General features: G+C 46.1%; 1 protein-coding gene across 1 annotated transcript in view; it reads right to left on the reverse strand.

Annotated features, from left to right (window-relative positions):
* Positions 1-15374, reverse strand: part of LOC123520343 (actin cytoskeleton-regulatory complex protein PAN1-like) — a 61132-nt gene that overhangs the window by 32449 nt on the left and 13309 nt on the right. Inside the window, exon 2 of the mRNA XM_045282568.1 lies at positions 8809-8837. The gene's annotated coding sequence lies outside the window, so the exon portion shown is untranslated. The remainder of the gene's footprint in view (positions 1-8808; positions 8838-15374) is intronic.

The raw sequence follows: 15374 nt of genomic DNA on the forward strand, positions 1-15374 counted from the left end.
ATGAATACCAGTTACATAATGACACGCTTCTTTTTATACATACGGAGAGTAACATCACATCACATCGTTACCTGTATCCTTCACTGTTCCCTTTATTAGAAAACGGAAATCTAGTCAGCCAACAAGAATCCTACACGGAAACACTATGCAGGCGCTAATAACGGGATCACACACACACACACACACACACACACACACACACACACACACACACACACACACACTACACGCTTAACCATCAGGAACATAATTTCAAATATTTACAGAGTGAACCGTAAAGCAATAACCTACATAAAAATAGATTGAGAAAGATAATAGGGTCGCGTAAGGCACTATTAACACTGCGAGGCCACTATGTAGGCACCAGAGGGAGGAGATAGGGAGGTGAAAAGAAGGGAGGTTACACAGTGGAGGGCAAAGAGAAAGGGATGAAGGAGGGCGGAAGACAAGGGTGGGAGACGCCGGAGAGGATGTAGGGAGGTAGAATAGGTGTGACTGTGGGAGAGAAAGAGTGGGAGAGATTTGGAGAGTAGGGCGAAGGTTGGCTGGACTAGGGAGGGACTAGGGAGGAACTGGGGAGGACTCTTAACTAATCATCCCCAGCTTGTGAGGACCCCGAGGCAGGGACGGGGCGGAACGGCCTTCAGGGGTCACACACACACACACACACACACACACACACACACACACACACACACACCTGTAACGTTGGCATGATAGCGACCTTCCCGTCTCTCTCTCTCTCTCTCTCTCTCTCTCTCTCTCTCTCTCTCTCTCTCTCTCTCTCTCTCTCTCTCTCTTCTGAATTACCTCCCTCGTCCTCCTTCTTAACTGACCAAAATTGTGTCTGTGAGTGGCCAAGTGTGACTGGCGGGTTGTCACTGTCTCTACGTAAGTTCTGGTGTGGCTAACTGTGGCTAACTGGATCTGACGTGTTATGATGTGATGAGGGTGTTGACTGGCCGTGTGTGACTGGATGAGCGTAGCTGTTAGGGTGTGCGTGCTTGGAGTGTGACTGAGAGGGTGTTACAGACTGCTGGATGTTCAGGGTGTAACTGGATGAATGTAGCTGTTTAAGGTATGGATGACTGGGTGGAGATGCTTATAGAGTGACTGGGGCGGGTGACAGGTGAGGGTATTGTTACAGGGAGTGAGGCTGTTATGGGAGTGACTGTGTGAGTGAGTGGAAGAGTAGCTTTTATGAGCGCGACAGGTAAATGGGTGAGTCTTGGTTTTGGTATAAGTGATAGAGTGGATGGATGGATGATGATGATGATGATGATGTGTGTGTGTGTGTGTGTGTGTGTGTGTGTGTTGATAAGTGGGTGGAGGAGTACAAGCGGTTGCGTCCAAGCCAGAGGGAAAGAGGAAGAGGGTGGAGCCTGAAGGGGCAGCTGGCGTTATGACCCAAGCTTTTACTTCCCTCTCTTGACCTTTTGCTGAGCTGACCTGGGGCAAGGGATCGTGACCTACAGCTCTCCTACGGCCACGCTCACCCCACTATGCCTTCAGTCTCACCCCTACAGCAGAGTACGATGGGGCCAGGGCCTTGCTAACCCCGAGAGGTATTCTGTAGGAAACTCTCTTCTTCAGGCAGTGGTTCTTCTCTTTTTTCTCTATTCTCTCCTCGACTCATTCACAGAGAGAGGGAAATGCATCGTAGTGTTACAGCGTGAAGTGAATGTCAGTGTGATGATGATGGTGGCGATACAAGGAACCTAAAGCGTTATTTTCTTCGCAGAGTAACTTTTTGTGGGTGTTATACTGGAGAACAATAATTTTCTGTCTTGCAATCTCTCTCTCTCTCTAACACAAGAAGCACGAAGAAGGCGGAATAACAGCACCTCTCGCACCAGGAAACCATCATCACACCGCCAAGCCTCCAGCACCCAGCCAGCCAGCCAGCCAGCCATACCCTGCTCCCGCTTCGTGTTCGCCCGTAGCCCGCGTGACCTTCAGCGCCGCCAGATGGGTTACCGAGCCTTCAAATCTGGATACCCGGCTAGCATTAATCCCCCCAGGCACCGACCCTCCAGCTATCAAGGGGGAATGAGGTGGACATGGCTATACCACCGCCAGACACAGCGTAGCGCTCACCTCACCCCAGGGAAGCAAAATATGTTGGCTGGCTTCTACTTGGCACACACGTTTTCCTTGGTGCCTCTAAGCTGTTTGTAAATAGTGTGGTCCTGGTTACCTTGCACTCCGCCGCTACCACTACCCTGATACTCGGCCCAGTGACTTGTCCCCCCTCATTCTCTGCGGCCACACCGTTATCCAAGCACTACGTAGGTGGGTCTTGGGTACTCATAACTCGAATCCGACAGGGGTAAAACAAAAAGCGCTGGTTCTACAGATCATTATAACTGTCGCCTGATACGATGGTGGTGGCTTCATGAGTGATGGCTATGTGTGTGTGTGTGTGTGTGTGTGTGTGTGTGTGTGTGTGTGTGTGTGTGTGTGTGTGTGTGTGTGTGTGTGTGTGTGTGTGCGTGTGTGTGTGAGGGTTGTCACTCGTGCGTGGCGGTAGGTAGGTACTGTGTGTGTGTGTGTGTGTGTGTGTGTGTGTGTGTGTGTGTGTGTGTGTGTGTGTGTGTGTGTGTGTGTGTTTCACTGTTTGATCTGCTGCAGTCTCTGACGAGACAGCCAGACGTTACCCTACGGAACGAGCTCAGAGCTCATTATTTCCGATCTTCGGATAGGCCTGAGACCAGACACACACCACACACCGAGACAACAAGGTCACAACTCCTCGATTTACATCCCGTACCTACTCACTGCTAGGTGAACAGGGGCTACACGTGAAAGGAGACGCACCCAAATATCTCCACCCGGCCGGGGAATGGAACCCCGGTCCTCTGGCTTGTGAAGCCAGCGCTTTAACCACTGAGCTAACGTGTGTGTGTGTGTGTGTGTGTGTGTGTGTGTGTGTGTGTGTGTGTGTGTGTGTGTGTGTTTGACGATTACTACACACGGTCCGCTAGAGTGGTGTTTTGTAGGGAGGCTAATGAAAGGTGGATCATGGAAGTCGGCACGCGCCTCATCACTGAGTTGACTTAGTTCACCTGAGCATCACACGTCTCTCTCTCTCTCTCTCTCTCTCTCTGCTCGGTAACGGAGACGATAATACAGTGTGAGCATTCCAGTTGTAAGGGAATGCTGGTTATAGCCACAGTTGCAATTAAAACACACACACACACACACACACACACACACACACACACACACACACACACACACACACACACACACAAGACAATGAAATGAAACAATCTCGAACTTTGATAATTGTGCACTAACAGAATCACTAAATGTTCCCCACAATTCTTCTTTGTTCACGTGTTTACCCACTTAGTTTTTCACCTTTACATTTTTTTTTTCACCTTCCCTAAGAGCTACCTGTCTGTTCTGCTTTTTGCTGTCCCGAGAATAAACTTATCATTTTCATTATTATTGCTATATTCACTAAGTATGAATTTCACCTTGATTTTATAGATTTTTTTTTTTCTCACCCGTCACTCTATTCCACCTTCTGTCAACACTAAGGAGGAAGTAAGTCCCACCGTACAGACCTGACGGAAGAGAAGGAGATGATGGCCTACACTACACAGACACACACGAACCACACCAACACACTTCCACGTACGTGACTTAAGAGGAACCAGCGTCAGCAACACCACGTTCCGATAAGCACACTACAACTACAACTAATCGCACGAGCTTCCAGTAACACTCCAGGTAGCGTGATCCATCTCCCACCAGCACCAACACCTCAACTTGCAGGCACACAACTCAGCTCCTCCGCCTCCCACCCCCAAGGACGCTACCATAAATGTCATCGTGTTTTTCCGGCAGTTTTTACACCTCTCAGTATTCATCGAGACAGCGCATCGTGCAGTGAGGGGCAGGGCAGGGCCGTGGGAGGGAGAGGGACTACGGGACTGACTGCGGCCTCCTTCCCTTCAGTCCTTGGAGAGCAAAAAGTAAGGTGCTGGTAGGATGGGTGTTCCCCGCAGCTCTCACAGGCTCACGGCGGTGAAAGGTACAGAGTTAGGTTGGGTGGGAAGGTGTATAGGTGAGAGGCGCGGCAGATGGAGAGGCAGGTGAAGAGGGAAGGTGAGCGGGTTCAGAGGAAGGTAATTGGGAAGGTACGTACCACGGCGATGAATTTTTAGTGGAAAAGAATGGAAGACGTGATGAAGGCGGAAGAAGATTTGGTTGAAGTAAAAAATAAAAAGAAAGAAAAGAAAATAAAAATACTAAAGAAAAAGAAAAAATGAAAAGAAAAGAAGACACGAAATGAGATGATGCGGAAAAAAGGAGAATAAGAATAAGATTATGAGAAGGACGACAAGGAGGAAGAGAAGGAGAAGGAGGAAAAGTAGGAAGGAACGAGTGAAAAATACAAGAGAAAAAGAAGACTGAAGAGATAATATGATCAAAAGGAGAATAGAAATAAGATCACGAAAATGAGGAGGAGGAGGAGGAGGAGGAGGAATAAAGATAGGAAAGAGTGAAACAAAAAGAATACAAGATTAAATGACACGGAAAAGAGAATGAGAATAATTGCAGGAGGAGGAGGAGGAGGATGGAGGAGTCGCAGAAACCCAACACTTTCCCTCACGTTCATACCCTCTGCCTCACACTCATTGCTCATTATCGCAGCCTCATTCTTTAATCTCTCTTTTACCTATCATGATTGTGGGGTATAATGGTTCTTGTAGGTAAAGTAGTAGTAGTAGTAGTAGTAGTAGTAGTAGTAGTAGTAGTAGTAGTAGTAGTAGTAGTAGTAGTGGTAATGGGAGTAAAATTAAATGTAATAATAATAATAATAATGGCCTTCATCGCCTTATCATTCAGTTTCTTGATTAATGAGGCGTACAAGTTTAATCTTTATCATCATCTCTCTCTCTCTCTCTTACACCGCCAGCAAGAACTGATGCCATTTGGATAAAACTCCCCCCGCAACTCATTAGAAACACTTAATTGCACTGGCCAGGAACCCCATGCAACAAAAGCGGACTTCAAATTAACACCCACTATTCATAACCAGCAAATACCAACTTTCTTACCACTTTCAATTTAACCAGAATCAGATTATCTTTTTTTTTCTATCCATTTTTCTTCTTTAGCGAGACTAGATCACTATTATCAAGTTACAGAATCAGGCAGCATAATAAAACAAAGCGTTGGCATCCTGGTGGGGCCGCCTTCGTCACGACCCTGCTAAGTTCCTGCTGGTGTTGGCCTGACCGGGCGGTGTTACGCTTCACTGGCCAATGCTTGCGTCACTATTTTCTACCTACCCCTTCCCTCACCACCACTGCCCTGCCTCTTCCCTTTCCCACCTTCCTCCTTCCCCCAGCAACCCCGTTTCTGCCTACACAGCGAACTTTCTGACTCTCTGCCCTTCCTCCTCCTCCTCCTCCTCCTCCTTTCGCAGTTAAACATATTCATTCATTGCTAACATGTACCTCGTCTCCATTTCCAACTCCCAGGCGTGCCCATCCTCCGTCTGGCGGCGTGAGGTCAGCCCATTCAGAACGCCAAGGTGAAAGTAGTAGTGGTGGAGGCGTAAGATGCACCCCTCCTCTCCTCTTCCTCCACTCCCTCCTCCTCCTCCTCCACCTCCTTCAGTTGGCTACCAGGTCTCCTCTCCTCCTCCTCCTCCTCCTCAGTCTCAGCCTCCTTTACATTTACTCCCCTTCCCATCCCTTCCCTTTTCATCGGTTTGCTTTCCCCGTTGGTTGCCTTTCCCTTCACCTCCCGCCCTTGCATCTATCTGTATATACCAGCACCGCCCTTCGAGTTTCTTTTTTGTTATCTCTCTCTCTCTCTCTCTCTCTCTCTCTCTCTCTCTCACGATCGTCTGCAGAGAGAGAGAGAGAGAGAGAGAGAGAGAGAGAGAGAGAGAGAGAGAGAGAGAGAGAGAGAGAGAGAGAGAGAGAGAGAGAGAGAGAGAGAGAGAGAGAGAGAGAATGTAACTCGTGTTTTACTACCTATTCAATGACATTCTTTCAATAACTTCAAACACGCTAACGTTACACAAGAATAATAGCACAGAGAGAGAGAGAGAGAGAGAGAGAGAGAGAGAGAGAGAGAGAGAGAGAGAGAGAGAGAGAGAGAGAGAGAGAGAGAGAGAGACTGACTGACTTTACATGGTCATCGTCAGGTTTCTTTTAGGGAAGCCGATCAAACAGTGGAACAAATTGGAAACCGCTGCTGGGTGGAGAGAGAGAGAGAGAGAGAGAGAGAGAGAGAGAGAGAGAGAGAGAGAGAGAGAGAGAGAGAGAGAGAGAGCAGGTGAATGTTCCTAATTTCCTCATGTACACTGGTAATTAAGGGCTAAGAGAACATGCAGGTGTGTGTTGTAATGAACTAAACCATAACTGTACTCTCTCTCTCTCTCTCTCTCTCTCTCTCTCTCTCTCTACTACACCTTCCTTTTACAGACACCTTCATTACATTTACCTTAAGTTCTTCCCTTTGTTGCCCGTGTTACAAATTACCTCTCTCTCTCTCTCTCTCTCTCTCTCTCTCTCTCTCTCTCTCTCTCTCTCTCTCCTCGGCGCCGCGTTATAAGGTAAAGGCGAAGGAAAAAATAGTGAGCCCGATAAGGTGAAAGGCAAAATCATGTATACCTAGTGTTTGTGTGGACTCAATAGTGTGTGTGTGTGTGTAATTTTGCATGCAGTCATATTACGTCTTCTTCTTCTTCTTCTTCTTCTTCTTCTTCTTCTTCTTCTCTCTCTCTCTTTCTCTCTCTCTCTGGTTGTCCTTGGAGAGAGAGAGAGAGAGAGAGAGAGAGAGAGAGAGAGAGAGAGAGAGAGAGAGAGAGAGAGAGAGAGAGAGAGAGAGAGAGAGTGTTTGTTTAAGGTTTATTGTGTAAAAATATACAAAAATACATAATTACGTTATCTACAAATATACATTACACAAAGCGGGCAACAGCCCGCGGTGGCGAGAGAAAGGTAAAAACGCAATAGTCTTTCCCTAACGACATATCCATCTTATCACTGTGGCGATAAAAGTTATCAAACGTCACGCAGCCAATGCTCTCTCTCTCTCTCTCTCTCTCTCTCTCTCTTTCTCGGTAATACGTAATGTAATAATGAAGAAAAAGAGAAGGAGGAGGAGGAGGAGGAGGAGGAGGAGGAGGAGGAGGAGGAGGAGGAGGAGGAGGAGGAGGAGGAGGAGGAATACAAATGAATATGAAGGAAAGTTGAAAAGCAACAGAATTTTGGATCCTGGGAAGGCTGCCTGGCAGCTAATAATAGCTAACTACAGCGCAGAGATGGATCAGCAAATCAAAGGAGGAGGAGAAGGAGGACGAAGTAAAAGGAAGCCACGTGAGTCATATCGAGGTTACCTGCTTGAGCATTCTCCTCTGTCCTAATGACATTCACTTCTGTGCTTGTAAAGCAGAAAAGATTGCTGGAGGAATACAAAGGAATACAAAGGAAGAACAAACAGCAGCAGACCTACTGGCTCTTACTTAAAAGACAAAGGATAGCAAAGGTGAAGGCTCCTCCCCACCCACCACTCTATCCAGCTAGCCCAGGCTGGCAAAGAAATAAAGGAAAAACCATACATCATGGAGAAATTGGATGGAAATTTTGAGGGTGATCGAGAAATGATTAAAGTATCACTATCACTATAACTCAAAGTGACGGGAAGGAATCACTACTATCGCCAGACCGAGCAGGTGAATGAGGGACTCGATTCTCCGTTTACTCGCGGATCGCACAAGGTATATCACCAGTCGCACGGCAAAGCAGCCAACCCCTCCACGCCACACGGAAAAAAAAGAAAATTAGACCCGAACGAGGAGGAGGAGGAGGAGGAGGTGTGAAAGTAGCAGTAAGAAGACAATTACATAGACTACTTCAAATTACATTGGCTATCCAAATAGTAATACATTTTTCAGTCCTTGTTTTGATTTGTATCGGTCAAGTGGCCTTTTGCTGTCTCCTTATTAGTCTGTGTTGTTACGTTACGTGATGAGCGAGGAAAGCGAGGAAGAAATGGAGGGGGAGGAGGAGGGAATGAGGGAGAATAAGAAGATGGAGGAGTATAAGGAGGCAGCGACAGAGGAGGAGAAGAAATGGGAGGGATAGTAGAAGAGGAAACAAGAATAACAGAAGGCAGCGACACCACCAGCAAGGAGATGAAAGGGAGCCGAGGACAGGAATAACAAACACGAGAGCAGAGGGAAGTACACAGATGTTTGCCGCTCACACCTTCAGAGGCAAACCTTCCCTGCCTGGGCCAAGAAACTCAGCTGCAGCATTTTTAAACATTCCTTACCTGTTGTGGATGTTACTCAAATTTTCAAGGGTGTTTGTATATCATAGTTTAACGAGGACTGTACATAATGGGGGGAAGAAACACTACAAAGAACTTTATTAATAATTTCTACGGTTTATGAATATTGTCGAGAGTGTTTTCAAGATAGATATAGTTCAAAGAGGCACTGAGAGGAATTCAATGGTATTTTCATGATAGTATATACGTAGTAGTTTGACGACTTTACATCCTCAATGGGCAAAACACCTTTAAGAATCTGACTGATCATCCGTGTCTTTGAACATCCCTTAGAAGAGAACACAATGTTTTAGAATAATGGCCTTAGCACTGACGAGAGAGAGAGAGAGAGAGAGAGAGAGAGAGAGAGAGAGAGAGAGAGAGAGAGAGAGAGAGAGAGAGAGAGAGAGAGAGAGAGAGAGAGAGAGAGAGAGAGAGAGAGAGAGAGAGAGAGAGAGAGAGAGAGAGAGAGAGAGAGAGAAGGGGAGGATCACACACACTCACCTTAACTTCTTTCACTCTGCCGTTGATGTCTGGAAAGAGAAGACAAGACATTGTTAGATAGTGAGAAGAGCATAACAGGTGGTGAAGACATTACAGGTATATTCATTAGACGTTTGGTGCTGCAAATAAAGAATCCTCCATCAATTCTATGTTTCAATCTTCTTCAGTAACCTGTGTCGCTTTAGACAGCCTTTTAGATTATTACTTTGCCATACCACGAGTAAAAATGGAACACATACATACAAAAATAAATAAATAAATAAGTAAAACAAATATATAATAAATAAATAAATAAATAAATAAAATGGAATAAATAAATAAGTAAATAAATAAATAAATAAAAAACATGTCTAAAGTAATGAAATCAAAGATGAGAATGTTTGGTTGTGTTATGTTCGTTTTATCCTCTTTCTTATTTTACGATTATCATTATTTTTTTTTACTTGTTTTCTTTCTTTTTACTTCTCCCAGATTCAACCACCGTAAGCGCAGTAGTTACGGGACTTCACCAAGGACTAGACCGGTTCTTGGCCTTCGAAAAAATTCCACAACTACTTTTTTTTACATATATTTTCTATTTGTGGCGTGGTACATTACGTTTGTGTGTAACGTACTTCACTTCTTTTCCCTCACAACTTAAAAAAGAAAACATTACCAAGCAGAAAAATAACAATCATCTCTCTCTCTCTCTCTCTCTCTCTCTCTACAAAGGTGTTTACTCAAGGGAGGGCCGCCTTGCTACGGGCACTACAGTGTTTATTCAGACCACACCTCCCATAGCGCAGGGTGAGACGGGAAGGCAACGGGGGTAGATGGGGAGGAACAAAGAAAAAGTGTAGAAAAGCGCAAGTGATCTCTCTCTCTCTCTCTCTCTCTCTCTCTCTTCCCACGGCCTTCCTCCCCTCCCCAATGCACTCTGTACCCTTCTCCCCACACTCCTAATGCTCCCCATCCACCCCCACCTTCCACCCACCTACATCACAACACGCAGGCGCTCCATTGCTTGTGGCGTGGGGTGGGTGAGGCGCCGCAGGAGGTAGAAATGAGAAAAATTAGTTACACTGCATTTAAATCGATTCATTAGTGTGCCTCCATTGTTGCTCTTTAACGGCGAGTGTCTCCTTTGATCTCCGGTGCTTCCTCTGTTCTTTAGTGACAGTGAATGACGGGCAAGTTTAGTTTAATTGCATCGCTGTGGGGGCTAAAGGTTGTAGGGCTGAAGGGCTGTGTCAAGGCCGCCGCGCTGTGTCATGACGCCGGGGAGTCGCTCCGTAGTGGCTTCAGACCGCAAGGTGTTTCATTGTGCAAGTAACCGTGACCCTTTCTCTCTCTCTACCGTGCCCCGCGTCGCCCTCAAGCTAAACACCCTCAGGCGACTCGTAAGATCAACTCAGGCCAGTCTCTCACAAGGCTGCCCCGTACCTCTCACTCCCCATTTCTACTTCATATACGCTGTTTCATCTCACTACATCTCTACACAACACAAGGCTACTCAGTCCCTCTCACTTTCCATTTCTCCTTCATATACGCTATTTCGCCTCACTCTACGCCACGCAAGGCTGCCCTGTACCCCTCACTCTCCATTTTCCCTTCGTATACGCTGTTTCGCTTCACTACGCCACACAAGGCTGCCAGTCCCTCTCCCTCTCTGTTTCTCCTTTACAACACTGTAGTCGCTGCTTCAGTTCATCCCAGCCCTACTTCACGCTAGGCTGCCTCTTCTCCAGCTCTCTATCTCTGCTTCATATTGTACGCTGCTTCATTTCATCCTATTATTTCTTCACACAAGGCTGGTTTCTTCTCTCTCACTCTCTATTTCTACTCTATTTTACACGCTCCTTCACTTCACTCCGGTCCTACTCCATCTTACTCTTCATTACTCTGATCTTACTTCATACTTGTACTCCAAAGGCTTCATTCAACTCCTTCCACTCCAGAGGTACCTTAATATCTATTTCTACGAAGTCTATGCCATCTCACTCTTCCACTCATGCTCCAGTTTTCAATCCTTTCCTCCACCTTTAAGTCTCTGCTTCACACCATAAATCGTCCTGTCTTATTCCACATTTTACTATTGCACCTAACGCCGTGTCTTCCTCCACATCACGTCTCTCTGTTCTGCTCCACCTTCTCCACGTACCACATAGCCTCAGTACTCACATAAGCACACTACGGTTACGTTAACATCTCCTTGACATCACTTTATCTTGTTTGGTCAACTACAGCCTCCCTTATGGAACTGTCTTATCAGAGCTTAAGTAATAGTAACAGCAGTCACACTTTAATAGATAGATAGATAGATAGATAGATAGATAGATAGATAGATAGATAGATAGATAGATAGATAGACAGACAGACAGACAGACAGACAGACAGACAGACAGACAGACAGACAGACAGACAGACAGACAGATAGATAGATAGATGATAGATAGATAGATAAACAAAGATAGATAGAGACAGAAAGAAAAACAGATAAGTCGCTAACAAGAAAAAAGAAAATAAATAAATAGAAAAAAAAGAAAATGATAGACGGAAAAATGTATAATTATTGGCACAACTATCTATACAACATTCAGTATATTACAAAAAGAGGAAAAAAGAAAAAGAAAAAAAAATAAACTAAACCAGAATGAATAGACAGATAACATCATTTGAAGCATAAATAAAAACTAGTCTAGCAACTGAACCTTCGAGCCCTTTTAAAACCAGGTGACACACACACACACACACACACACACACACACACACACACACACACACTGCAGCTTGCCCTCACGTATCAGATTGGTCCAGAATAAACCAACAACGCAATTTCTTCCAATTTTAAATACTGGTTCACGTGCAAACAGTCCCATCCACCACCTTGACTCTCCTCCCCTCGTCCTACCAAGCCACCTGCCCGCTAACCTGCCTGCCTGCCTGTCTACCTGCCTCTCTCCTCCCCCTCCTCTCCCTCTTTGTCCTGCCTACCTGCCCAGCCTGCCACCATCACGCCACCGAGCAGTTTTGGGTTAAATTCCTCTTAAATCTTGCCAATGACTTCATAAACACCAGGATTAATAATGTTTTCCCTTCATGGACTTTGCCTTTGGTGTGGCTTTTGTTGTTCAATGTTGTGTTAGTCTCTCTCTCTCTCTCTCTCTCTCTCTCTCTCTCTCTCTCTGGAATGATGCGTGTCAGGTTACAAATAGTATCCAATCATCTTCCACCACCACCATCACCTTCACTCTTCAGTTCAAGCGTGACGTGGAATAGACCATAATAATAAGACAGAAAAACAAGCTCATCAAGGAAGCTATTGCCCCATACTGGTCGTGGCGTGGCCCTTCACATGCACACACACACACACACACACACACACACACACACACACACACACACACTTCCTCCACCGTCCTGTGTTCTTGGGTTTAAATGTTACGTGCCACATTGGTCATACTAACAACACAGAGACAATCAGTTCAATAATAAATGTTGTACCTGATTCTCTAACATTTGTTTTTTAGTATTTGTAATGTTGAATCTATACTACGTTGTTGTTGTTTTTTTGCCATTTCCCATTTATATATTTATTGTTCGTCTTTGTCTTTTTTACTGTGGGAATGGAATATGTATATGTATGTTTGGAAATAGATAGGATGGGTACTGTATGCATGAGAAGAGTCTACATATACTATTTCTTTCTTTGTGAGGACGAACACTGACTGAGCTGAGGACGAAATACCAGAAGGCTGAGGACGACACACAAAGGCACTGAAGGGGAGACAAAGCGCACATCACGACCAGGGACACCAATGAAGAATTACAACAAAGAATAAGCAGAACAAGAGACGTGGCGAAGAGAAAGACAACAAATGGCAAATACATCAAAATACAATTACGACACATAAAAAAAGAAACAATAAATACAAACTAAGCTGAACTGAAACGAATATGCAAAAAATACAAAGATATAAGCAAAAACAGCAATAATGAATAAGAACAAAGATTAAACCGAACAAGAGATGTTTAAAAGAGAACAAAAGGAAAAATACAAGAGATACGTAAAAAGGAAAGAATAATACATATCAAAGAAGAAGATAATATGCAGCAATTGAAGAAAACCATGCAAGACAGGGACGTGATGAGCAGAGACGAGGCAGGAGACAAGGCGAAGGAGAAGCCCCAGCGGACGAGAGGCACGAGAGAAGAGGAGAGGCGTCACCCGTGGCCAAGGTTGTATATAGACACAGCCAGGGACGTCATTGACACATTCCCCTCTTCCCCTTACCCGCCAGTGCCACACCCAGCCACATCTCACGCCGCCATACACACACACACCTCACTCAAAGCCCGCGATCACTGGTCACTCAGCCATACAACCACTCAGTCACTCTGCCCCGTCCCGCACAGGTAACTTCCTACTCTGGGAGGAGACTGAGTGAGGGGGGGGGGTAAGGCATCCAAAGAGAGGGAAGCACGTGGCCTATTCTGGTAGTGTGTTTGGCACTGTGCCACGTGGAGTCTTGCAGCCTTTGTGTATATGTGTGTGTGTGTGTGTGTGTGTGTGTGTGTGTGTGTGTGTGTGTGTGTGTGTGTCTTTACATTTGCACAACTAGTTCTTCCCTCAAGCACATGACGGTCTGGGTCTTCTTGCTTTTAAAAGGAGGGCGAGGCAAGAAGCGGGGAGACGAGACGCGTGCCGGCCTGCCTGCCTGCTGGGAAAGGAGCCTGCCTGGCTGAGCGGCGGAGGGCGGCTGGAGGAGTGAAATGTGGAAAGATAAACAGAAAAGTATACATTTTTGAGGTTAAGACGCTGGGAAGTTACAGACGCCGTGAATCTAGTCTACTCTACTATAAAAAAAGAAGAGGTGGAATAGGAAAACGGGGAATGACTACTACTACTACTACTACTACTACTACTACTACTACTACTACTACTACTGCTGCTGCTGCTGCTGCTGCTGCTGCTGTTCTACTAAATTATGATCATCACCAACCTGAAGCAAAAACAACAATAAAAACAAGAAAGGAGGGAAAAAAAGACCTGGAGGAGGAAGATGACGACGAACAAAATTAGGAAGGGGGAGGAGGGGAAGAGAGAGAGAGAGAGAGAGAGAGAGAGAGAGAGAGAGAGAGAGAGAGAGAGAGAGAGAGAGAGAGAGAGATGCCTCCAGAAAGACGTGACATAGTCGTGAGGAGGAAAACAAAAAGAGAAGAGAGGGTGGGAAAGGGGAGGGAGGGAGGGGGAAGAGTGCCAAGGCTGGGGGGAAGGAGGGAAGAAAAGAAAAGGATTATGATGTCATTGTCAGAAGAGACCACAACCATTACGACCCTTGACTACTACTACTACTACTACTACTACTACTACTACCATCATCACCATCAACTTAGTGCCACGAAAAACCCATTCTGACTAACGGCGCGCAGCTTCACGGAACTATATAATCATCTCTCTCTCTCTCTCTCTCTCTCTCTCTCTCTCTCTGTTCCTGTGTGGAAGCAATACATAAACTTGACATGGACCACAAAATCTGACAGGGAATCAAGGAGGAGGAGGAAAAAAGGGGGAAAAAGAAGAAGCAAGGGGAAGGAAGAGGGAAAGGGAGACCATATCAGTGGTATTTGTGAGAAGCACCTCCCCTCTTCCCCTCCTCCCCTTCTTCCTCTCCCTTCTCCCCTCCCGGAGTGCAAAAGGAAGTGCCTCTCCCTTCAGATACGTACTGGCGCCCCACAGACCGGCCAGCTGGAGAGGGGAGAGAGAGGGGAGACAGAGGGAGAGGGGAGAAAATGAGAGAAGGTAGGAGAGCAGGGTAAAAGAAGAGACAAACTAAAGGGTAGAGAGAAGGGGAGTAAATGAGGAGAGGGGAGATAAAAAGAGAGGATGATAAGGAGAGGGGAGGTGAATGTAGGGGCAGGGAAATGACGGGAGGAGAAGAGGGGAGGTAGAAAAGGACGTGAATAGTGGGCGAGAGAGAGAGAGAGAGAGAGAGAGAGAGAGAGAGAGAGAGAGAGAGAGAGAGAGAGAGAGAGAGAGAGAGAGAGAGAGAGAGAGAGAGACCAGACGAACCGAGAATGAGAAAGGAAAGAGAAATAAAAGGATGCAGGAGGAGGAGGAGGAGGAGGAGGAGGAGGAGGAGGAGGAGGAGGAGGAGGAGGAGGAGGAATAGGCTTGGGTCGTAGCATTAACAAGGCGGGTTGTCCACTTACTGGTCGCGGATAACAAGTTGTAAGTACTAATGAGATGATGACGATGATGACCAGGAGGAGGAGGAGGAGGAGGAGGAGGAGGAGGAGGAGGAGGAGGAGGAGGAGGAGGAGGAGGAGGAGGAGGAGGAGGAGGAGGCATAGCACAAATAGTAGAAACATTAAGGTACAAGAAAAACACTAATAATGACGAACACGAGGATGATAATGATGAAGAGGAGGAGGAGGAGGAGGAGGAGGAGGAGGAGGAGGAGGAGGAGGAGGAGGAGGAAGGAGAGAGGGAGGGAGGGGAGGAGGAGGGAGGGGACAAAAATTTAGAAATCGCAAACGACGAAAACAAAATAATGACTTGAAATGAGGCTCAGGAATGCACGAGA

This window comes from Portunus trituberculatus, chromosome 46 (genome assembly GCF_017591435.1).
Source record: "Portunus trituberculatus isolate SZX2019 chromosome 46, ASM1759143v1, whole genome shotgun sequence".
NCBI classification, from domain to species: domain Eukaryota; kingdom Metazoa; phylum Arthropoda; class Malacostraca; order Decapoda; family Portunidae; genus Portunus; species Portunus trituberculatus.